General features: G+C 40.0%; 1 protein-coding gene and 1 long non-coding RNA gene across 2 annotated transcripts in view; both read right to left on the bottom strand.

The window, feature by feature from the left end:
• The window catches only part of NSMCE2 (NSE2 (MMS21) homolog, SMC5-SMC6 complex SUMO ligase), a 271,144-nt gene that overhangs the window by 36,670 nt on the left and 207,698 nt on the right, over positions 1-26,776 (bottom strand). The window lies entirely within an intron of this gene.
• LOC135227639 (uncharacterized) overlaps positions 1-26,776 on the bottom strand; it is a 71,697-nt gene that overhangs the window by 5,586 nt on the left and 39,335 nt on the right. Inside the window, exon 2 of the long non-coding RNA XR_010317830.1 lies at positions 1-26,776. This exon is cut by the window's left edge and continues 5,586 nt beyond it; it is cut by the window's right edge and continues 36,982 nt beyond it. This is a non-coding gene — a long non-coding RNA (uncharacterized LOC135227639).

Genomic DNA, 26,776 nt, shown 5'->3' with positions numbered 1-26,776 from the left:
AGTAAAATTATGCTGAAGACGAGTAAAAAACAGTTGCAGCAGTAAATTGACAGAGAACTGCCAGAAATGCAAGCCAGATTCAGAAGAGGACATAGAATGAGGGATACCATTGCTGATGTCAGATGGATCTTGGCTGAAAGCAGAGAATACCAGAAAAAATGTTTACCTGTGTTTTATTGACTATGCAAAGGTATTCGACTGTGTGGATCATAACAAATTATGGATAACATTGCAAATAATGGGAATTTCATAACGCTTAATTGTGTTCATGAGGAACCTGTACATAGACAAAGAGGCAGTTCCTCCAACAAAACAAGGGGATACTGTGTGGTTTAAAATTAGGAAAGATATGCATCAGGGTTGTATTTTTTCACCATACTTACTCAATCTGTATGCTGAGCAAATAATCCAAGAAGCTGAACTACATGAAGAAGAACCGGGCATCAAGACTGGAGAAAGATTCATTAACAACCTGCCCCTTATGCAGATGACACAACCTTGCTTGCTGAAAGTAAGGTGGACTTGAAGCACTTAGTGATGAAGATTAAAGATCACAGCCTTCAGTATGGATTACACCTCAACATAAAGAAAACAAAAATCCTCACAACTGGACCAAAAAGCAACATCATGATAAATGGAGAAAAGGCTGAAGTTGTCAAGGATTTCATTTTGCTTGGATTCATGATCAATGTCCATGGAGGAAGCAGTCAAGAAATCAAGTGACGTATTGCACTGAGCAAACGTGCTGCAAAAGGCCTTTTTTAAAGTGTTGAAAAGCAAAGATGTCACATTGAAGACTAAGGTGTGCCTGACCCAAGCCATGGTATTTTCAATCACCTCACACACATGGGAAAACTGGACAATGAATAAGGAAGGCTGAAGAAGAACTGATGCATTTGAATTATGGTGTTGGTGAAGAATGTTGAATATACCATGGACTGCCAGAAGAACAAACAAATCTGCCTTGGAAGAAGAAGTGCAGCCAAAATGCTCCTTAGAAGCGAGGATGGAGAGACTTCATCTCACGTACTTTGGACATGTTATCAGAAGGGACATGTCCCTGGAGGACATCTTTCTTGGTAAAGTAGAGGGTTAGGAAAAACAAGATGGATTGACACAGTGGCTGCAACGATGGGCTCAAATACAGCAACAATTGGATGGGGTAGAACCGGGCAGAATTTCCTTCTGTTGTACAAAGGGTCGCTGTGGGTTGGAACAAACTCAATGGCCCCACATTTAGGAACAAAAGCTGCTGGCAACAATAAATGCCTGGATATTGGATTCACATTTAGTGTTCCATTCAGACGTTGCCTCTTGCAAGTTCCAAAAGGCATTAGATCATTTTATCCACCGCCCCCCCTTTCTTCTTCCTGCTCCCCCCACCACCAGAACCCAAACTGACTACGTATTTCCAAGCATACCTCATGTAAGCTTACCACACTCATGAGAAACCAAAGAATTTTGAAATCAAAGGTTCACAAGACTAAATAGCTTCTCACGGGGCAAGTAAAAACGTAATCTTGTTTTGACACAAATCCAAGGTAAAGTACAGAAATGTCTTCCTGAGAAAGCTTCTTGTAACACATATGCAACACTGAAGTGAAGGGAGAAGGTAGCAGGCTTGCTACAGCAACATACTAAGCATTCTTTCAAAAAGAAAACCTGTAACATACCTGGATTTGCTTGACTAGAGCTTAAACATTGAGTGAAAGTCTTAACAAGGGTAAAACTAATCTAAGAACCTGTTTGCTTTGCAAAGTTAAGTGCTATTATTTATTGAAGGCTTACTGTGAGCCAGGCCCTGTGCTAATCATTATATATACACTGCCCCATTTAACTGAGACAACTGTGATGCAAGGGCTCTTATTCATGTTTTACTGAAAACTGAAGTTCACACAAGGTAGGCATCTTTTTCAAGGTCACAAAACTAGCCAAACCAAGGGATTTGTGGTTCTATAAACCATGCAATTAATGTGACCTTAAAACTGATTGTGCCTAAAGTCAAAAATTTTAGGAGCTCTAACACTGAATAGGAATGCTCAGTTAATCTGTCAATTTCCTGAGAATCTATGAATTGGAGGCTAACACTGCATGCCCTTCACAAAATTCTCAAAGTGGTCTACTTTAGAGATATGGACAAATGGGAAGATAATTTGGAAAGTTTGACTCCAACTCCTCTTCTTGATGATTTGCTTGTGTAGGCGCCCTTGAAAAGGGGATGCTCATGAGAAACCAAAGAATTTTGAAATCAAAGGTTCCTAAGACTAAATAGCGTAAGACCAGTATCTGGCTGTGGGTTTCGTATCAGCAGAGTTAGAGCAGCTACTTACATGGTGTGGATGTGGTGAGAATTAAATAGATTAAGTCCACAAAGCAGCTTTGATCTCCTTAGAGAAAGTTGCCAAATAGATGAAATACGGAACCATCACTTGCCCTTGCAAAGGCTGTGACTGACTGAAGCTTATAAAAAGCACACTGGGGGCCACACTGCCCCCACTGCACTCTAAACTGCCACAATTCTGTCCCTACAAATAAAGTTCTGACAGCAAGAAGTGGTCCATGCTAGACACTGCAACTTCCCTATGAAATGGAATTTGACATAAAGTACGCTTGTCTTAAATTCCTTGCAAGGGGATTTGGGTTCTGAAGCAGGGAAATACCTTTTTACCACATGGTCTGACTTTGTAGTCCCCCAAACTGTGCTATTATTATAAATGCATAAGCATAAAAGTACATACAAAGAACTGCTATTTTCTGATAAAAATGAAGAAAATATGTATTTTTAAAAATTATTTTGTCATTGTTGAGAGAACATACACAGCAAAGCATGCGCCAATTTAATAGTTTCTACGTGTACAGTTTAGTGATATTGATGACATTCTCTGAGTTGTGCAACTATTCTCACCCTTCTTTTCTGAGTTGTTCCTCCTTCATTAACATAAACTCACTGCCCCCTGAGGTCCCTATCTGATCTTTCGAGTTGCTGTTGTCAATTTGATCCAATACAGATAGTTCTTAAAAGAACACGATGCTAAAGGCAGATCTTTTTAACTACTAAAGCTAAAGTGATCTTTGGTTTTAAATGACTTTAAGGGAAATTTTTGGTTTGAGGTTTAAAGATTATCTCAGGGCAATAGTTTCAGGGGTTCTCAAAATATGTGTTTTTTTTTTTTAAATGTCAGGGAGAAAATCCATAGTTTGCATCATCTTTCACATGCTGAGCTTTCCTCCCCTATTTGAGGTTCCTCTTTCCCATTACACAGAACTTGACATTTACACAGGGTTTTACAATCTTTTTATTATCTAATGTTCACAAGCACCCTATGAGGTAGGGCCCAGGGCACTGATAACCGTTTTACAGGTGAGGAAACAGTCATAGACGTCTAATGACTTGTTGAAAATTATGAGAAACCTTTCTTCCTGAATAAGACATTTTACCACCTCTTTCAGAGTTCATGTGTGCGTATGCGCAAACACAAAAACCAAATGCGCCAAGGGAGTAAGGTGGGTTTCTATTTCAGTAGACTCAGTTATTACATCAGAGCTGAAAGGAGCCTTGTCCAAACCCTGCATTTTAGAAATGTGGCCTAGAGCAAGAGGTGAAGGCTCCAGGTCACATGCTTGCTGGAGGCAGCGCCAGGAAGGACCACTGCTTGTTGAAATCCTCGGTCAGCAGGCTTCCCCTGTCAACAGCTGCCTCTTCTTATTGGGATGAATCTAAATTGTTTTCCTTCACACTCAGTACACATTCAAGGTTTACAAAATGAATGTCACTAGACATGGAATTAAATGTAGAGTCCTCCAGGCGCTAGCTTATCATTTGGTCCATTAATTCCTAAAGCCTGTGTTGTAGAACTGTGTTTCTTGAGGCTAGCCTTTCTCTCTGAGATTTGAGAATGCCAAAACAGTAATGGAGTAGATTTGTACTTTTCTTCGTGGAGGGTCAAAAGCTCCTTCTGTTTCCCTCTAGCAAAAGAGCAGCTTCATTTTCATCCCTCTGAGAGCCACTTGACCTGCCTACTTACAGCTACTCAATCCCTCCCATTCCTAGGTCTTTATCACCTCCCCCATCCCTTCAGCTTACCCACCTAAGCTCTAACTCCCAAATCAGTGGCCCAAAGGTCTGTGGTTCTAGGTAGTGGTGGTTCTTTTGGAGAGGGCTGGAGAGTAGTGGCAATAACAACCATTCTTACTAATATGACCACCACCGCTACCACTACTACCCATCATTTCACTGAGTTCCAGGCCCTGTGCTAAGCTAATATTCTACATGAATTCACTCAATTCACGATGTGTTCTCACAGCGACTCTATGAGGCAGATTACGAATATTATCTCCATTTTACAGATGAGGAAACCAAGGCACAGAGAGGTATATTTGCCTGATGTCGCACAGCTAATAAGCCTGGTTCCAGAAGCCACACTATTTACCACTCTAATGAGTTGGAGTTGACTCAACAGCAATGGGTTATACTATGATGAGGTCCCTGGGTAGGGCAAATGGTTTGCTCTTGGCCACTAAGTTGGCAGTCTGAATCCACCCAGTGGCACTGGAGAAGAAAGGCCTGGCTATCTACTTCCGTAAGATCATAGACATTGAAAATCCTATGGAGTGCAGTTTTACTCTGACACACATGGGGTCACCACGAGTCGGAACTGACTTGACGGCAATGGGTTTGGGTTTTATACTGTGATGGTGCCACAAGAAGGAACCTTGATGGCGCAGTAGTTAAATCACTCAGCTGCTAACCAAAAGATCGGCAGTTCAAACCCACCAGCTGCTCCATGGGAGAAAGTTGTGGCAGTCTGCTTCTGTAAAAGATTTATAGCCTTGAAATTCTATGTAGGCAGTTCTTCTTTGTCCTATAGGGTCGCTATGAGTTGGAATAGACTCCACAGCAGTGGATTTGGAGCCACAAGATAAAGAAGTTACCCACTAGCTTTGCTTTATACCCAGGCGAGACGACAACAAAGGATTATTCCTTCAAGTAAAAAATGCCCTCCAGACTCTCAAAATTTGTTCAGAAGCACAAGCTAGCCAGGTGTGTTGCTGGAGAATCAGATCACCTGGGAATGAGGTTGTCTATAATCACAGGCAGACGTGGACTCCAGGTGGAAATCAACATAAATACCTAACCCCGAATGTAAACAAAGCACAGTATCTGTTCAAAGGGAACTGTTCTTGGTAACTAAAAAGAAAGGAAACAGGATATCAAAAAACAATGGCAATTGGAAGGTTTGTGTGGCAGCTTTGAAGGAAGGGCCAAGCTGATGTGGCCAGCCCTGTTCACAGCTGAGGGCTCCTGCAGTGGTGAGCTGCTGCTGTCCCAGAGTCCAAGAACATTGTACCTATGTTCTCACCGAGGTAACTTATTAAGAAAGGATGCTTTGCTGCGGACTGAGGTCAGGCTGGTGTTGCTATAATTCAGACTTGGTGTCCCAGGTGGGGTTTTATGGAACGATGAGGACGTACCTTGATTTTGCTGCAACATGATTCAACAGTGGTTTTCTCTTGATCCAAACTAATAAAATGGCTATCTTGGTCACAGCTCAATCTTGAGTGAATCTGGACAACATTTCTCACATGTCTTTGGTCTGCAGCTGGTATGAGAGGGCAGGTGCAATGTAGGCAGTAGAGGAGGCACTGAACTGGGGGTCTAGAGGCCTGACTTCTAGTCTCACTGAACCAGTAACTAGAAATCTCCTCATCTATGAGATGGTTGGGACTAGATGACCTTGGATAGTATTTCTAGCTGTAACATTTCAAGATTATAACTCCCCTGCCACTAAAAAAGAAAACACCACCACACACAGAAAATGGAAGCCCAGCTGACTGGAATGAATGGAAAAGGCTGTTGCCGTCTCTGATGGAACACCAAGGATGGATATCAACCACTGATTCACGCCAGCAACCAAACACTCAACGCTGAGACTGTGCACCAGTCTGTGAGTCATACAGAGGATCCTCAAGACCACAGTTTGAGTTGCGCTGTCACGAGAGGACTACTCATCACCCACCTCTGGCTTGGCAGCTAATCAAGTTCCCAAACCAGTGGGGCTAAGCGCCCAGATTTTCTCCAGTGAAAATATGTACTGAGATACTTCTCATGCCTGGTACAAGGTGCACCATCTGGGCCCTCAAGTTGTTTGGTCATGTATACATTTATAACTCTCTAGGTGCTCTGCTACACATCTACTTTACTCTCTTCACTAGAATTGGATGAGACAGGCATAGAAATTGATTCTTAAATGGAGAATACGTTCATTATACTTAGCCCCACCCTGCTCTGCACCAATGACATGACCTTATAAATAATTCAGGCATCTCTTATAAAGATAGATGCATCATGACGGTTCACACAGTCGGGTTCAGGACATCGCTGTTTGTGGACAAGATTCTGACTGTCACGTTGAATGTGATAACTAAAAAACTATAGGAGAAGTCCGGAGAAAGGGGTCAGCAAGGAGTGTTTGCATGATGTTATCCAATCTAGAAAAATGGCCTGTGCTGTTTCCTCAAAAGTTTGTCTCACTGAAGCAAACAGTTTTAAAAAATGCATTTCCTTGTGCTGGAAAACCTCACCCATAATTACGACTGTTCTTGAGTATGACAATCTTTTATTGAGGAGGAGTTCTTTAATGCATACTAATCTCAAAAGATTCAAAGGGAGTTCCCAGGCTACCTATTCATTAATCCTTCCAACCCATTCAGAGTTGTCAAGAAGTCTTTGTAAAACCATTCATGGTAATCTTCTGATAATTAGTTACAGTTTTGCCTCTAAATCCTCCAATGATTACATACATCGACTTTGTGGTTACTTACACCATGTTGGAGAAATGGGGTCTTTCAGTTCAAAAGTGCAAGTTTTATAATATTCTTAAAGAAATCTTACTTTTGACACCTTTTCTTTTGCTCTATTCTGTGCCCAACACCTGTATGGAAAAGCAGGCCTGATCTCCTCAGTTCCATTTCTTTCTCTTGAAATACAGCCGTAGCTCTCACATCCTAGTAAAAAGTAGATGTTTCAGCTCAACCTAAAAGGCCTTTTTAAAAATAATACTTTCCTACTTCAATCTGATCAAGAAATAAGGCATAAGGCTCATAAAACATTTTAGTTACTTGAGACAAACCCATAACCCAATTTCTTAACCCAGGACGGTCTTCATAGCCTCTTAAAAAAAGGATATTTTATAAGGATTAAAAGAATAAAAACTAAACTGGATTATATTTCAATTGGTAATTATATTATCTTCAGCTGGTAATTACAGTATATTTTAAATGATCATCGCCAACTTTGATTTTTCTCTCTTTCCCTCTTTAACTTTTTTAAACAGGTTTTAAAAAAATTTATAAAAGAATACTTGCGCACACATACGGTAAAAAAATTCAACAGAAGTGAATAAAATGAGAAGTGAATGTCTCCCTCTCTTTTCCACAGAACCACAGTCCCAATCCTCGGAAAAAACCACTGAAACCCCTTAGGATACACACATACACACACTTTAATGTATATGTATACACATAATATATATAAGCACACACACATATATAATACCTATTTTTCACTCAAAAGGACATACATTAATACGTATTGTTTTGTGCCTCGCTTTTTTTCATTGATTAATATATATTTTTGGGATCATTTCATATTGGCACATGTAGATTAACTTCAGAATTTATTTAATTAATTCCCTAATAATGAACATTTAAGTAGCTTCTTGTCCCCCCTTTTTAACGAGGTGTAAATCAGCAGTAGAATTCCGTTCTCCATGTGGCAAAGCCAGGTTTGGTTCCCAGCTAATGCACCTCAAGAGCAGCCACCACCTGTCCGTCAGTGAGACTTTTGAGCTGCTGTGATGCTGAACAGGTTTCAGGGAAGCTTCCGGACTACGATGTACTAGGAAGAAAGGCCTGGAGATCTACTGCTGAAAACCAGACAATGAAAACCCTGTGGAGTACCACAGCCTGATCAGAAACTCATGAATGAGCACAGTTGCCATGAACTGGGGGTGACCTCATGGCGGCTAACAACAACAAACAGGAGTGTACAGGGAGCTCGTCAGGGTTTTGATCTGCATTTACCTAGTGACTAATCAGGCTGGAAACCCTGGTAGCGTACTTGTTAAGAGCTCCGGCTGCTAACCAAAAGGTCAGCAGTTCGAATCCACCAGGTGCTCCTTCGAAACTCTGTGGGACAGTTCTATTCTGTCCCGTAGGGTCGCTATGAGTCAGAATCAACTGGAAGGCAATACTTTTTCTAATCAGGTCGAGCATCATTACTTGTGCTGATCTGCTTACCTGTGTATATTCCTCATTTGTCTGTTCACTTCAATTATCTTTCCAAAGCCTTTTTTTTTTTTTCCCATTTTCATTGGATTGTTTTCTTATTATTGAGTTTTGGGCGTTCTTTTCATATTCTGGATAGAAGTTCTTTATTAGATTTGTGATTTCCAAATACTGTTTCCCAGTCTGTCACTCATCTTTCCATTCTCCTGAGTGTCTTTCAAAACTCAAAAGTTCTTAATTTTGATGAAGTCCAATTCATATTTTTGTTTCCTTTTGGTGTTCTAAGAAATATTTGCCTAAATCAATGTCACAGTTTCTCCTATGTTTTCTTTTAGAACTTTAGAGTTTTAGATCTATGATTCATTTTTTTGTATATGATGTGAGATGTGGATCAAAGCTTTTTCAAAAATATATAGTTAACCAATTGTTACAGGACTACTTTACTGAAGAGACTGTCCTTTCTTCATTGAACTGTACTGGGATGTTTATGGACAACCACTGCACTGTCTTTTGCATATTTGTGAAAAACCAACTGACTACCTACATATGGGTCTATTTTTTTACTCTATTTTATTTCATTTACCTGTTTAACTGCTGTCTATCTTACCACAGTCTTGATTGCTGTCGCTTTTTAAGTCTTAAAGTAAGTCCTCCAATTTTGTCCTTTCTCAAAGTTATTTTCGCTCTTTTCAGTCTTTCACATTTCCATATGAATTTCAGAATAAGGTTGCCGATATCGACAAAAAAATTAAAATAAAACAACAAACAAAAACAAAACAAAAAACCCAAACTGCTGAGATTTTGGTAAGAATTGACATTTTAAGCATATTGAATTTTCTGTCTCATTAATATGGTATATTGCTCCATTTATTTAGGTTTTCTTTGATTTCTCCCAGCAATATTTTACAGTGTTCAGTACACAGCTCTTGCACGTCTTTTGTCAGATACAGCCATAGGTATATTTTTTGATGTTATAAAGTGCGTTTAAAAAATTTCAATTTCTGATTGTTTCTAGTATGTAAGAGTACAGTTGATTTTTGTTTATTCGTCTTGTACCTTACAAATTTGCTAAACTCACTTATTAGTAGCTTTTTTGTAGATTCCACTGGGTTTTCTATATATGTAATCATGTCATCTGCAAATAGATACAGTTTTGTTAATTCCCTTCCAGTCCAGGTGACTTTATTGTTTTTTCTTGCCCTATTGCACTTGTTAGACCCTCCTGTACAATGTTAAATAGAAGTCTTGAGAGTAGGCATCCTTTCTTCTTGTAGGGGAACAAATTTCCCGTTTTTTACCATTAACTATGATGTGAGCTAGAAGTTTTTCAAAGATGGCCCTTTTATCAGGGTGAAGTTTCCTTTTTTTCTTAGTTTACTAAGAGTTTTGTGTTTACCAAGAAGCATTATTGGATTTTGTCCAATGCTTTTTGTGCATCTATTTAAATGATCACATGATTTTTCTTTCTTTTTTTTTGGTCTGTTAACATGGTGAATTACACCTCTTCTTAAATGTTAAGCCAACCCTGCATTCCTGGAATAAACATCACTTGGTCACATTGAATTATACTTTTTATATGTATTAGGATTTGATTTACTAAAATTTTGTTTAGAATTTTTACATCTATGTTCAGGAGGGATAATGGTCTGTAGTTTTCTGTTCTTGTAATGTCTTTCTCTGATTTTGGTATCATGGTAATGCTGGTCTCTCACTGAATGTATTGGGTAGTATTCCTCTTCAACTTGCTGGAAAAGGTTGGGTAAAACTGGAATTATTTCTTCCTTATATGGTAGAATTCACCAAGAAGCCACATGGGCCTGGGGTTTTCTTTCTGGGAAATGCTTATAACTACAAATTCATTTTTAAAAACAGATACAGCACTAGTCGTGTTATCTATTTAAGAGAGCTTTGGTAGTTGAGCCTTTCAAGGAATCTGCCCATTTCATCTGTGTTCAATTTATTGGCATAAAGTTGTTCCTAATGCTAACATATTATCCCTTTAGTATATGGAGTATCTGGCTGACATCACCCTTCTCGCTCCTGATACTGGTAACTTGTATAATCCTTCTGTTTTTCCTCCTCATTCTGGCTAGAGGGTTATTGATTTTATCCATCTTTTCAAATAACTTGCTCTTTGGTTTCAATGAATTTTTCTATAGATTTTCTGATTTCTATTTCACTAATTTTCACTCTGATCTTTATTTTCTCTTTCACCTGCTTACTTTGGGTTTCATTTGCTCCTTTTCCCAGTTTCTTAATGTACTTTCATTAATATAGTCACTTGAGCTTTCTTTTGATTACTGTCAGCATGTTCTTCCAGTCATTTACTTTTAATCTATTTGTGTCTTTATATTTAAGATGGGTTTCTTGTAGGCAGCACATAGTTGTCTTTTTTTTTCCATATCCAGTCTAATAATCTCTGTCTTTTAACCACTATGTCATATCTTTTACATTTAACATGGTTACTAATACAATTAGATTCAATTCTACCACTTTGCTATTTGTTTTCTATTTGTCTTATCTGTTCTTTTTTTCCTGGTATCTTTTCAATTGAGTACTTCTTATGGTTGCATTCTATCTTCTTTGGTGGCTTATTATATATTAGCACTTTGCTGTGGTATTATAGTGGTTGCGTTATTTTATAATACATTTATTTTACTTATCATAGTTACCTTTAAGTGATATCATACTACTTCATACATGTTGTTGTTGCTAGGTGCCATTGAATCAGCTCTGACTCATTGCGACCCCATGCACAACAGAACAAAACACTGTCATGCCCCATCCTCACAGTTGTTGCTATGCTTGAGCTCATCGTTGCAGCCACTGTGTCACACCATCTCATTGAGGGTCTTCCTCTTTTTCGTTGACCCTCTACTTTACCAAGCATGATGTCATTCTCCAGGGACTGGTCCCTCCTGACAACATGTCCAAAGTATGTGAGAGGCAGTCTTGCCATCCTTGCTTCCAAGGAGCATTCTGGTTGTACTTCTTCCAAGAACTTCCTGTACAGTTAAACCAAAAACCCGTTGCCGTTGAGTCAATTCCAACTCACAGCAACCCTACAGGACAGAGTAGAACTGTTCCATACGGGTTCCGAGGAGCAGCTGGTGGATTTGAACTGCAGTTGGTTAGCAGCCATAGCTCTTAGCCACTGTGCTACCAGGGCTCCATGTATAGTATAAACCCAGAACCCAGTGCCGTTGTAACCTTAAAACAGTATACTTCCATTTCTCCTATCCTGGCCTTTGTATTACTGCTGTTATTCATTTGACTTCTACATATTTCATAAACCTCAAAATATACTGTTATTATTTTCGCTTTAAAAAGTTGATTATCATTCAAAGGAAATCCCTGGTGGTGTACTGGTTAAGAGCTACGGCTGCTAACCAAAAGGTCGGCAATCCAAATCCAACAGTTGCTCCTTGGAAACCCCATGGGGCAGTTCTACTCTGCTGTATAGGGTCGCCATGAGTTGGAATTGACTTGACGCAACGAGTTGTCATTCAAAGAGGTTAAACTAATAAGGAAAAGAAACTTTATACATGTATTTATACATATATATATTTACACACCCATGTAGTTACCCTTTATGGTGTTCTTCATTTCCTTGTGTAGATACAGGCACTATTCCCAGCCTACTGAGAGTTCCAAGCACCATTCTCTCTAATATTTCAGATGCTTCTTTCCCTGGCCTTGAGTAGCTTCCTCACATGCATGTGCTCATTGGTACTCAACTAAATACTCAGGGGAGATTCTTTCAAGTCGCCATCTTTCTGTGTAGCTCTCTCCTCTCCTCTAGCCATCCTGGCCTTCCTGAACTCCTAATGTCATCTTCTCCACTCAGGGCAACCACAGAGATCTGCCTGGTTTCCCCATCCACGTGCAATGTTCTGGGAACTCTCTCTAGGCGGTAGCTGGGTCAATCATGGGCTCACTTCATTTGCTTTCTATCTTCAGAGATCACTGCCCTTCAATGACTGATGTACAGTGTCTTGAGTGCAGCTGTTCCTTATATTTTGTCCTTTTTTGTTTGTTTGTTTCAGGTGGGAGGTTAAAGCTGGTCCTTGTTACTTCATCTTGATCAGAAGCTGAAATTTTGCTTCTAGTTTTTGGCTGATATAACAGATGCTGCACTGAACATCACTGCATAGTCACTGCACGCATACCTTTGATTCTATATGTGGATCTATCTCTTAAATTATTCAAAGTGTCACTGTTAGATTAAAGGGTAGGTACGTTTTAAACTCAAGTGATTTTGCCAACCTTCCTTGCAAAAAGGTTGTGCCAATCAACAGTCCTACTAACAATTTTTGTAAATTCCTATACTCTACAACATTGAGTGTTATCAGACATGTATGTCTTTACTAATCTGATAGTTGAAAAAGTTTATTACATTTTCATTTTTTTTGGTAAGATTAAACATCTTTTTATATGTTTATTGGTGATAGGTATTTCTTTTTCTGAAATTGCCTGCTTATGTCCTTTAACTTTTTAAAAAAGCAATGGCTTGGCATTTTCCTACTGGTTTATAAGAAATCTTTGTGCAGGAAATTAAGCTTTTACTACATGAATTACATTTTTTCCCCCTCAGTTGATAGTTTGTCTTTTGATGTTACTCAGGGTATGTTTTGCCATGAATAATTTTTTAAATTTTTACGTAGTCCACTTTATCAGTCTTTTCCTGTATGGCTTCTGGATTTTGCACCTTTTCTGGATACACATATGTACATGGTATTAACAGGAGTTTACAGTCTAGATTCATAATAAGTAAAACAGCCTAGCTTCTTCTTTTTCCTTTTAATAACTGCAATTCAATAACAGTGTTGCTATACCGAGTTAACATGACTTATGCTGATCAAGATCTCTGACGGGCAACTGTCTTTGATTAATAAAACATGCAAGATATAAATTATTATCAGTAAATGCAGATTAGTAGGGGAGATTTCAGAGTATAGAGCAAGAGTAGAGGTACAAAGAAGCCATCTTTTGGGAACTACTGCTTTAAAGCATAGTCTTATTTTCCCTCACCTTTAGGGTTTGTGGGGAAGGTGGGGCGATGTTGTAAAACCAAAAATGATGGTTATTCTAAGAAATGCTTGTTGGTCATAATACAGCTCCTACAGCCTGGAGCCTCCCCTGAAAACTCCAGCTTCCTCTCCCTTTCCTGGGTGGGCAAGGTACTTATTGCCAGAGTCATAAACATACTTGGAATAGACTTTGTACTTTGTAATATACTTTCTTCATAATGTTGCCTGTTTTCTGCAAGTTCTATAGCTCTATTTTCCTAACAGGGCAGCTACCTACTTTAGTGCCGGGCCTTGGGTCATATGCTTCTCACAGTATAGTATATACATATATACAATATCACGTGTCTATATATACATATATATATATATAAATAAATACAGTCAACTTGCAAAAGCTGGAACCCGTGTAAGGTGGAAACCTGTCAGAAAAGGAAAACTCAAATATGTTCTGCTAAATAGAGTGACAGAAAAGTGGTAACTGCACCCTATCAAAGGCAGAAAACTTGGAAAGACTTAGAAAAACAAGGCAGTCCTGTTGAGTTCCAGCTTTCACAGGTTTCACTGTATATATCTGAGTTGTACAGAGCTTAAGGGTATGCTGTTGAAGGTAGGAAGTTACCTCAAATTAGAAGAGTTGAATCCAGGAGTGGTGAATGCTATTCACCTACTTGCCTGGGGATGGCATTCGTCAGCATCAGGCATTTGACAGGAACGAGGCTACTGTTCAACAAAGGAAGACAAACACAGTGCAGCCTGAAAGAGAGATCCCCTCCATGGAAAAGATAACTGCTAAAAAGGTCAAGCTGCTCTCTTAGCACAGTTACAGTGACAAAATTACCAAGGGATTTAAAATTGCCAGCTATCACATTTCCTTAGGGGAAAGGAACTACCCTTCAGCAAAGGTCTGTCATCTGTGATGATGGAGGAGGGGAGCTAACATTTGCTGAGTGCTGACCATGTATCTGGCGCTGTGCTGATAAGCACTGCCAAGCATTAGCTGATGGAATCCTCACAAGCCCGTGAGGGAGATGCCATTATTCCCATTTTATAGCCAAGGAAACTGAGGTTCAGGGACATGCAAAATTACTTAGCTAGCCCAAGAAGGTAGCACAATTTGAAGGCAGGCCTTTCTGGCTTCAAGCCTAGCTCCTAACAACTATGTTATAATGCACCTTATTTCATCCTCAGAGCAACTCTACCAGGCAGAAGCTTTCCCACATTGCTGATGTGAGACTGGAGCTCCAGGTAAAGAACTTCCTGAGGCCCATATACTACTGCTTTGTTACTTGGAGCTTCCCATTGCCTACTTCTCTACTCCCCCTTGTCCTTATTTCTCTATTTCTGTACTCTCCATCCATCTGTTTTTCCCTGCCCCCACACACGGAAAAAAAAAGGTAAAGAAGGTTCCAGTCTCATGAAAATGTCGATGTTGAAGGAATATGCTATGCACGCCCGCTCTTCTGTTTCTGTCTTGGCTCATGTGATTCTCTGTGTCTAATTATATCTCCATCCTCTAAATCCTTCAACATACGTCTAGTTACTTGACGCCCTCCTTCAGTCCTACAATCAGTTGCTCTCACTCTGCCTTACATGACACTTTGTTCATACCTCTGCTGTTACCGTATTTTCTCAAATAACATGCTGACATAAATAATGCGCCCACATATACAATGCACCCACACATGACATGCAGAAATGATGAAATTAAGTAAAACATTTCTTGTATAACATGCGTAATTTGTGTAAAAATATGGTACAATGCTTCTCACGCCTGCCTATTTCCTCAGCGAGACTCCAGCTAGCATCTTACTGAAGTGCTGTGTCATCAACAGCTGGCATGCTGTGCAGGAATGATGCGCAGCGAATGCACTCAATAGATTTCTACAAGATACTTACTATTGAGAAGGAAAGCTACTGTCAGAATCACAGTCCCACTACCAGAGGTGGAAAAAAGAAAATCGGCAGACACGCACCACCTGGGCTTGGTTATTTTCAGGGAGTGGTCAAGTGCCTAAAAACGCAAGGCTCTTTGAAAGGAAACTGAGAACGTAAAGGCACGTTACTGCTTTATAGGGTCTGTAGAGGCTTTTAGGGGCAAGGAGGAATTGGCCTGCTGCTTCAGTATCCACTTAGGCATTGAAGACTTTGCTTCTAGTTGCGAACTGATTTTGAACAAATCATCTCCTACATCCATCCAACTCACATTTCTCCATATTTGCTACCCTCTTCGATTACTGGTTTTTGTGTACCACGTGCTAATCTTTTTCTTTCCACTATTCTAAATAACTACCCTGAAAATGCTATCTAGCCTTAAGGTGTTCAGACTGGGTTGCCCAGGAGTTCTCAGTGGGTTGGAAGAGCACAGTGAGAAAGCATCCGAGTTTTCTGCCACCAGTTGGTTGTAATAGCTTGGTTTCCCAGGAATCTCGGGTCTATTATTTGGCTCCCTTCCATGTCTCACTTTATCTTGCTAAACTGATTTCTCCTACCTTTGGAGAGAAGGAATGTAAAGTTGTGTGTGTGTGTGTGTGTGTGTGTGTGTGTGTGTGTGTGTGTGTGTGTGTGGCAGGGTGGGGGTGGGGTTCCTTCCTTGTCATGAGACTGAGCAGTATCACATTTTGACTATGGAGGAATATGGGGCATAAAGAGCCCTGAAACTCTCGGCGCATGTGTAATGCATATGCTAGGGCTGAGGATGAAGGGAGAAGACACATCACAGGGTTTGAGGCCACCATACTGAGCGCCAGTCTCCTTTGTTTATGTGGAAGCTGACAACAGGAGAGGTGTAGCTGGCAAGTCGTGAGGGCCTTCTCTTTCCAAGAGATACCACTCAGAGCAAGCCCTATCTGTCATCAAATACAAATTTGGAACTTGCAGTTGGTTCAAACTTGGCACACAGACCCTTATTATTCCTTTTAAGTGTTTTTCACACGCCATTTTTAGAATTGGGATAATATTCAAACACTGTAGTAGGAAGCTTTGGTAAAATGAACCCAACGGCTATTATTTTCTCCCTGTAGCTTACTTTTATCAGATCTGCCCCTTCTTACCTTTCAGGTCTTCTCCCTACACTTTTCCTCTATGTTCCTGCTACACCTGCCTTCTTATCATTTCTTGAACATCAAATTCATTCCAGCCCCAGGGCGTTTGCATGTGCAACTTCCTTTCCACCATACTTGCAGAACTTTTCTCTGGCTGTCTATGCTGGTTCCTTCTAGCGCTGCTCAAAGGTTACTTCTCTGAGAGGTCTTCTCTGACGATTCTTTTCAAATAGGGTCCTCATCCTTTATCGCACCAACCAGCTGACCCCTGCTCACCCCACCCTATCCCATCCTGCCTCACCCCATCCTGTCACTGGGCAGAAAGCTTACTATCTACTAGAAGGCAAGGGGTGTACCCCTTACATGTAAAGGAGTCCCTGGGTGGGGGAAATGGTTAATGCACTTGGCTACTAACCAAAAGCTTGGAGGTTCAAGTCTACCCAAGGCACCTTGGAAGAAAGGCCTGGTGATCTACTTCTGGAAAATCAGCCTGAAAACCCCACAGAGCACAGTTCTACTCTGACACACATGGGGTCATCATTAGGTCAGAATCAACTTGATGGCAACCAATCTGCACCTAAATCAGGCTTCTTCCTCTTTGCTTTGTCTAGAGTGCTCTCCTGTACCCCAGTCTGCCATCTTTTTTTTTCGTAGCACTGTGGAGGGAACAAGGGTATATACTTTAGATGGTTTTCTAGTAATGCTTCAAACCATGAAGGTTTCTGTTAACTGTGAGGAAATCAAGAAATTAAATAAAACAAACCCACTTTCCAAGCATCTTAAATTTTATTTTAAAATTTCTGCATGTTTGCTACCCTCTTTGATTATTGGTCTTTGTGTACCACATGCTAATCTTTTTCTTTCCACTATTCTGAATAACTACCCTGGAAATGCTAATTTACTTTAATGTTCCTACTTTATCTCAAAAATAGAACAAAAATCTTGAAAAGCATAAAACAGAGACATTAAAGTTTATTAATTATATCTTCTGTAACCCTGTCATTATCTTATTTTCAAGAAAGCCAATCATCTCTTGATTCTATTTCACCATTTACGATCACACAATTACTCCAAATTTCTTAATTTCCAAGCAACATATTAAATTCTCCAGATTTCTTTCAGAACAGCTGAGGGGAAATCCCTGATGATTTCAGCTGACAATTCCTTAATCAGGAAAAGACTTCAAATGCTAATCACCAGAAAGTTACAATTTACAGGAAAGAAAGGGGAAATGCCTGATGCATTGCACAACATATCACGAATAAAGAAAGCATGGTCTATTAATTAAATGGCATACTCACGTTGACAACTTTATCAAGAATTTCTAGTGACATCATAAACAAGGTTAGAGCAAACGAACTGTTTTTTATTGCCCATGTTTCTCAAAGTCCAAGGTGAAAACAGATTCCCTTCTTTGGAGACTTGATGGGGAAAAATGAAACGTTAAACAGTTTGTGTGTGTGTATATATATATATATATATATACATATGTATATATCTTTTTTCAGATTTCTACAAAGATTCTGTGTTTTACATGAAACAAAGAGGTGAGCTAAAGAGAATTCTTATTTGGTGTCTAATTCCATCCAGAATTGAGGAGAGTGCTTTCTTCATGGTTTCTATTATTTGGAAAGGAATTATTTGCTTCTGTCTCTAGCTGTGGCTGCACAGATCAAGCCCTCTGCTGGTGGCAACCCAAATGCCTCAGTAGAGCCCCTAGAACCAAATCTTCCCCCAGTTACACAAAGAAGACAGCGTGAGAGCAGTTAGTGACCAGGGCGTAACTCCGAGCCATCAAATTATCTAACATATTAAAAATGAGATCACCATTAGCACTGGTTCTTCCCCCTTTGTAATCTATCTAAATTCATCAATAGACTATATTCTTTATTAACGTTTTCTTATTATAAGTGATGGATTTATTACAAACTGTAAGACATTTCATAAACACATCTCATTAACTATCACACTGTAATTCAGCAGTAGGTATAGTGCAAGTGTTACGTATTAAATCCTCAGTACAGGAACAGAAAAAAAAAAAGAAAGTTGAAATAAATCACAGTGACTCAGTCTCAAAGTCAGCCTAAGCCTCCGTTCGGATTTGGTCTTAGGCATTTATTCATTAGAACGGTACTGGCTGAGAGAATGAGAAATTACTGGAGAATGAATGAGAAGATTAAGTGGCTTAAAGCAACCAGGAATTCAGAGTAATTATGGAAAAATTAGAACTGAAGTTATCTATGATACTGGTCTTTATTTCGGAAACCATATTGAATATTCAAAACAGAAAGCTATTACACATTTCCGTTTTACCCAATAATAATTGGTATCATTTATTGGGCACTTACATGCCAGGCATTGTTTCAAGCCCTCTCCACGCATTATCTCTTTCAAACACCATGGCAATCCAATAATGCTCCAATTCTCATCTCAGGGGTAAAAATTGAGGAGCAAAAAGGTTAAACAACTTGTCCGAAATCTCACAGCTGATGAGCTGGGAACAGAACCCACTTCTCTCCAATTAGAGTCTGAGCTCCTAACGGATGCTGTATCTTCTCTCTTAGGGCATTTCTGGAGCTAGTCTCTCCAAGTATTCTTCAGCCTGAGCAAAATATTTCATGTATTTTCTGATGCCTCATCCTACTTGTTATACAAATGATTAGAGTTTCCCAATAGAAAGATACCATCTATTGTTTCTGTTTAATCATAATTCATTCCGCATCAGTGTCTCTGTTTAAATAGGGTGAGTGTACCAGCTATCTTAGTAAAAGTAAAAAAGAAACAGGCTTCTAACCTACATGCTTTATTATCGTTTCGAGGTTCTCACAGCAGAGCTTTAACATTTCCTTCTTAAAAACCTTTCAACCTCAGACTGGTGCTTCTTGTTTTGACAGTCCAATCTTATTAGGTCATGCTCTCGCTCAGTGTAGGCCTTGCTCAATACTCTGAAATTTCAGACCTACTGAAGCCACTAAAGACTTCGATTGAGAAGTCCTCGACCTCATGTGAAACTGGAGTCACGGGAATCTGAGCAAACTAGTAAAACATATCTCTGGTAAAGTGAGACAAGGATGACAATGGAATGAATGACTAATATTCACATTATGATTTTCTATCCAAAGTTCCCAAGGTGCTTAATAAATTTTTGTAAACTGATCACACTTCTACAGGGCAATAACTGCACTTTCTACTTTCATAACACAATTCTTTCATGGACTGCTGTGCACTTGCCTCATGTTATTTTGCTCAAATTGCCTTCATGTAGCTGGCAGGTGTTAAGAAAAACGCACTTCTTCCACTTTCAGAATTTAAAAAATGGTGCAAAAGAGGAAGAACTTGAGTTAGGGCGAATGTCACCACCTGAGATTCATGTGCTTGAATGGGGGAGGCCCGTAGAACCTGGGGAAGACAGCCTGGATGTGCCAAACAGAAAGACGGAGGCAAATAGCTTCCCAATGAAAGTTATTTATGAACACTTTGCACGCATTACCTTTTTATTGTCTGGTACCATGGCTCAGTTTTCAACCCTCTAGAAGTGAAACAGGTATCTTATTTCTCCTCTAGATCTCCATGTTCCCTTCCTCAGATACAGCCTGACTTCAAATCTATCAGCAGCCAAAAGTCGATGACTAAGGACGAGGTCAGAGGGTTAAGCTCTGGGTTGTTGTTTAGCCTGTATTGCTGGTAGTAACCAGAACAGCATAAAATGCTACCACAGAAAAAGGTCAAAGGAAAATGACTGTTCTCTGACTCAGGAAAAACATTAAGTGAGGACAAATTTTCAACTGTGTGATTTATAAATACATGACACAAAGAATGTTTAACTTAGGGTTCTTCATCTTAAATCAGAGAGCAAAGGCCTGAGACTCAGTATTTATTATCTTGTTATATTTAGGTCATGGAGGGTAATGACAAGAATTTTCTCTTTTCAGTTGGGATTATATTGCAAAGAAAATAGCACTAGGCTCTGAAAGATTTATGAACTCCAATGCCTATGGGGCTAGGAAATAAACATGAGTAAAGAAAGATGGAAAGAAGGCAAAAGACCAAAATGGGTATCAGAAAAGACTGTGAAACTTGTTCTTGAACATACAGTGAAGTGACTTGAAGAAATGATGAAGTAAAAGAGCTGAACAGGTTTCAAAGGCGGCTCAAGGAGGCAAAGTATTATAATGAAATGTGCAAAGACCTAGAGTTAGAAAACCAAAAGGGGAGAACACACTCAGCATTTCTCAAGCTGAAAGAACTGAAGAAAAAATTCAACCCTCAAGTTGCAATACTGAAGGATTTTATAGGCAAAATATTGAATGATGCAGGAAGCATCAAAAGAAGATGGAATACACACAGTCACTGTACCGAAAAGAACTGGTCGATGTTCAATCATTTCAGGAGGTAGTATATGATCAGGAGTCAATGATACTGAAGGAAGAAGTTCAAGCTGTACCAGAGACATTGGCAAAAATGAAGGCTCCAGGAATTGATGGAATACCAAATGAGATATTCCTACAAACTGATGCAGCACTGGAAGGGCTCATTTATCTATGCCAAGAAATTTGGAAGACAGCTACCTGGCCAATCGACTGGAAGAGATTCATATTTGTGCCCATTCCAAAGAAAGGTGATCCAACAGAACGCAGAAAGTATCAAACAGTATCGTTAGTATCACCCACAAGTAAAATCTTGCTGAAAATAATTCAAAAATGGTTGCAGCAGTACCTCAATAGGGAATTGCCAGAAAGTCAAACCAGATTCAGAAGAAGACATGGAAAGAGGGATATCACTGCTGATGTCAGATGGATCTTGGTTGAAAGCAGAGAATACCAGAAAGATGTTTACTTGTGTTTTATTGATGACACAAAGGCATTTGACTGCATGGATCATTACAAATTATGAATAACATTATGAAGAATGGGAATTCCAGAGCACTTAATTGTGCTTATGTGAAACCTGCACATATACCAAGAGGCAGTGGTTTGAACAGAACAAGGGGATACTGTGCGGTTTAAAATTAGAAGAAGTATGCTTCACCATACTTATTCAATCTGTATGCTGAACGAATAATCCAAGAAACTGGAGGCGGGATCAGGATTGGAGGAAGACTCATTAACAACCTGCGATATGCAGATGATACAATCTTGCTTGCTGAAAGTGAAGAGGACTTGAAGCACTTACCGATGAAGATCAAAGATTAAAGCCTTCAGTATGGATTATGCCTCAACATAAAAAAAACAAAAGTCCTTATAACTGGACCAACAAGCAACATCATGATAAATGGAGAAAAGATTGAAGTTGTCAAGGATTTCATTTTACTCGCACCCACAATCAACACCCACGGAAACAGCAGTCAAGAAATCAAAAGATGCACTGCATTGGGCAAATCTGCTGCAAAAGGCCTCTTTAAAGTGTTTTTAGAAAGTGAACATGTCACCTTGAGGACTAAGGTGCACCTGACCAAAGCCGTGGTATTTTCAATCGCCTCGTATGTATGTGAACGCTCAGCACTGAAGGAGAAAAACTGAAGAACTGACACATTTGAATGGGGGGGGGGGCAGAGAACAGTGTTGCCAGACCTGGCATTTTGTTCATTATTTTTTATTGTACTTTAGATGAAGATTTACAGAACTAGTTTCTCATCAAACAGTACACATATTGTTCTATGACATCAGTTAACAGCCCCACAACATGTTAACACTCTCTCTTCTCTACCCTGGGTTCCCTATTACCAGCTTTCCTGTTCCCTCTTGCCTTCCAGCCATTGCCCCAGGGCAGGTGTGCCCCTTTAGTCTTGTTTTGTTCCATGGGCCTGTTCAATCTTTGGCTGAAGGGTGGACCTCAGGAGTGACCTCATTACTGAGTTGAAAGGATGTCTGGGGGCTATACTCTCCAGTCTCTGTCGGGCCAGCAAATCTGGTCTTTCTTTTTGAGTTAGAATTTTGTTCTAAATTTTTCTCCAGCTCTGTCAAGAATCCTCTATTGTGATCCCTGTCATGGCAGTCAGCGGTGGGAGCCGGGCACCATCTAGTTTTACTGGACTCAGTCTGGTGGAGGCAGTGGTAGATGTGGTCCATTAGTCCAGACCTGACATTTTTTAAAAAAGGTGAGAACGCAGGTTTTATGTGAAACCTCCCAATTTTTGTATGTTGCAACTAATTGATATATGCATATACAACTGTGTGGGCCAAACCAAACAGATCTGTCGCTGGTTCTGGTGTCTGACCTCTGTGACTCCAGTAGTGGTTTTTAACCCTTACACAGTAATTAAATCTGGCATACCCTCCGGGGAGCAAACTACATCATTGCTGGGTCAGAAGACCCTTTATAACTCTACTTAGTAGGATTTTAGAAATAAGCCCAAGAAATTGACAAGTTTATTCTCCTAAGAATTTCAAATCAACAACTCTGTAGCTTCCTGCTGGAGGGAGGTATGTGTCATGAGATTTCTAAGGAAGTTAGGGAAGACACTTACTGAGGGAGATGTTCAGCAGTATCACAATATGAGGTGTGACCAACTGGCTCAGAGCTGGAGCTCATACCATCTATTTAAAAACCTAGGGTTTGTTCTTTGCTGTGTCTAGAAACAAATGAACACAGGAGACTTGTCAACCAGGGTCTTCCAGTTGGCAGCCCAAGAGGACTGACAGAAAAGTTCAACTAGAGAAATAAGAATCATATCCCTCTCTGATCTGACCACACATTATGGAACAGAGACAACACGGTGGCTGGCTACCTAACTTCCTTATCATACACAAGGCTTCATGCCATACACCACACTTTCAGCTATCTTCCCAGACTGCTGCTGGAAGATTTCTAAACATAGCACCTGACATGTGATTCCAAGGAAGAGGGCTTCTTTACTTAAAAGACAGAATCCCCTATCTCTGGCTATGGGGCTTGAAATTGACTATGCACTAGATTTCCCATGGACCACAGTGATCCTCAGTGCTAAAAGAGAGCAAGAGGAAACAACATGCTGGACTCTTCCCTGAGTGCTAAGTGATAGGAGAGCTGACCTGTGAATGAATAACAATGCGGTGGGGAACTCTGCCCTCACTGGCTAGTGGCTACCATATAAAATGCTCTTTTTTCAGCTGGTATAATACAGTAATAACACCAATACCTAACTTTATAGATTGCTTACTATATATCTGCCAAGTATAGTTCTAAGTCCTTTATATGTGTTAACTTATTTATTATTCTTCACATGACCCCAAAGATGTAGGTACTATTCCCATTTTACAGATGTGGAAACTGAAACACAGGGAGGTTAAATATTTTACCCAGGGTCACATACTTATAGAGATTGGTGGATCAGGAATTCGAACCAGGGCTTTGAACGGGCTCATTCAGGTTCCATCACCTGTGGAGAATTTGCATTTCCACCCCATACATGCTGAATGAGAATGTGCATTTTAACCAGATTCCCAGGTGTGATTCTTACGTATACGTAAGAATTTTAACAAGAGCCCCAGATGATTCTTACCTACACATGTGACTGGGGAAAATATTTAACCTCTATATGTTTCAGTTTCCACATCTATAAAATGTGGATAGTAATAGTACCTACATTCTTGAGGTGATATGAGGAGTAACAAATGAGTTAATACATATGAAGGACTTAGAACTGTACTTGGCAGATATATAGCAAACAACCTGTAAAGTTAGGTATTAGTGTTATGTGTTGTCATGGATTGAATTGTGTCTGCCAAAAATATGTGTATCAACTTGGCCAGGCCATGATTCCCAGTATTGTGTGACTGTCCACCATTTTGTCATCTGATGTGATTTTCCTATGTGTTGTAAATCCTATCTCTATGATGTTAATGACATCGGATTAGTGGCAGTTATGTTAATGACGCAGGACTCAATACACAAGATTCAATTGTGTCTTAAGCCAATCTCGTGAGATGTGAAAGAAGAAAGCAAGCAGAGACAGGGGCACCTCATACCACCAAGAAAGAAGAGCCAGCAGAATAGCATGCCCTTTGGACCCGAAGTCCCTGAGCTGAGAAGCTCCTTGACCAGGGAAGATTGATGACAAGGACCTTTCTCCAGAGCCCACAGAGAGAGAAAAAGCCTTCCCCTGGAGCTGGCACCCTGAATTTGGACTTCTAGCCTCCTAGACTGTGAGAGGATAAATTTCTCTTTGTTAAAGTCATCCACTTGTTGGTATTTCTGTTACAGCAGCACTAGATGACTAAGACACATATACATAAGAATTTACCTGGAGGATCTTGTTAAAACGTAGATACCAATTCAGTATATCTAGGGTGGAAAGGCAAATTCTTAACAGGAGGTCGAACCAGAATGAACTGGTTCAAAGCCCTGATTCAAACTGAGACAGTCTGGCTCCAGGGTTCGTGCTTTTACCATTATGTTAAATTAACTCTCAAAATGGAGACTGACTATCAAGGCAAAGGCCATTATCTCAGACTGTGTTACTTACTGTACAGCATGAAGGCTTAGGAGTTCTCTGCTCCCATGGTCAGTGGAAAAGAAATTTGCTACTTTCCAATTTTATGCAGGTCTCTTAGAGCAGTTATGCAATTCAGGAAAAAAACTAAGAAATACCAGTGTTTTTTCCAGTGTGTACATCTAACTAAGATGTTTATTACAGTGGAGCCCTATCATATCACTTTATGTATATAGATTCAAGTGTATCCATTGGGGTTTGAGACTGAGAGAGAGAAAAAACAACTTAAATTGGGCAATGGAGATCCCAGAATAGGAGTGGGATGGGAGCCAATCCTATGTAAGACCCTAAAAAACAAAACAAAACAAAAACTCCCCTGTCAAGTCAACTCCAACTCATAGGGTTTCCAAGGAGTGGCTGCTGGATTCAAACTGCCAACCTTTTGGTCAGCAGCTGAGTTCTTAACCACTGTGCCACAAGGGTTCCTAAAAGAGCACCCTAAAATAACATTTAAGCCTATACTGTCTGTAATTGCTTATGGCTTGTTATTATTGTTTAATTGCTTTTTAGTTTATGACTCTCCACTAGACTATAATCTCTGTGAAGGCAGGAACCAAGCTCTACCAAGGACTGACGCACAGTGAACACTCAACACACAGCTGATGGAAAAAAAAATGCCAATCACATTTATACACAGGGGCGGATTATCCAATAGGCAAGATAAGCTCGTTGCTTACCTTGCTTACCAGATCGTCTGTAGTGACCAATTTCACATTTTCTCACCACATCAAAGATTCTGCTTCTAGGTATGGCTGGCATCTCTTTCCTAACCCACAGCACCTTCCTACAGAACCAAAGCCCCTGTTTTCAAAGTTACAATCTCTGAGAGGGACGGATGACCCAGTAACACCGTAAGCATGGGCTTACCTATGTTTACTTTCTAATCTGTAGTGAACAATTTCATATGAGTTTCACCTAGGGAGTAACTACAAGTAAGCCCTTGCTTACACCTTGCTTATTGGGTAATCCGTATCTGTTTACACACCAAAAGCACAATGTAACACTCTGCCCAGAAGAAATTACATTGCATATGGGTATACAAGAGCTTCTAAACTCCTAACCTTCATTTGTTTAGGATCTGCTTCTCTTAACTGGAAGCCCTGGTGGCACAGTGGTTAAGCGCTCAGTTGCTAAGCAAAAGGTCAGCAGTTTGAACCCACCAGCCACTCTGCAGGAGAAAGATGTGGCAATCTGCTTCTGTAAAGATTTACAGCCTTGGAAATCCTATGGGACAGTTCTCCTCTGTCCCATAAGGTTGCTATGAGTTGGAATCAACTTGACGGTAGTGGGTTTGGTTTGGTTTCTCTTTAACTGTACATCTCCTTGCTGGGTGAGCTCATTCATCCCCCGTGGCCTCAGTCATATGCTACCAACTCCCAAATCCTTTTATCTTACCCCAACCCTTCCCCTGAGCTAAACAAACAAAAAAAAATCAAGCCCGTTGCTCTAGAGTTGATTCCGACTCATACAACCCTGTAGGACAGAGCTGAACTGCCCCATAGGGTTTCGAGGAACGGCTGGGGGATCTGAACTACCGACCTTTTGGTTAGCAGCCATAGCTCTTGACCACTGTGCCACCAGGGCTCCTCCCCTGAGCTACAGGTCTGATTATCCAACTGCCCTCAAGATATCGCTGCTTGACATAAGCAACACAACTTTAATGTTTCCAAAACTAAGCTTATCTCCACTCTCCCATCTCTTCTTCATTTCCCCTCCTGCAGACTGGGGCTTCATCTGTTGCTGTAGTTTAAGATGAGGCTTTGGTGTCAGACAAATCCATGTTCAAATCCTTGGGAGATATTTAGTAGTTATATGACATTAAGTTTCTCTGACTTCAGGTTTCCACAATAGTAAAATGGCAGTGACAATACTTAACCATAGGACTGGCATGATGACTAAGTGAAATCATGTTTTAAATTCCTTAGTTCAGTGTCAGGAATATAGTTTCA

The sequence above is a fragment of the Loxodonta africana genome, chromosome 14 (assembly GCF_030014295.1).
Source record: "Loxodonta africana isolate mLoxAfr1 chromosome 14, mLoxAfr1.hap2, whole genome shotgun sequence".
Taxonomy (NCBI): domain Eukaryota; kingdom Metazoa; phylum Chordata; class Mammalia; order Proboscidea; family Elephantidae; genus Loxodonta; species Loxodonta africana.
This window is presented reverse-complemented; position numbering and strand designations above follow the sequence as displayed.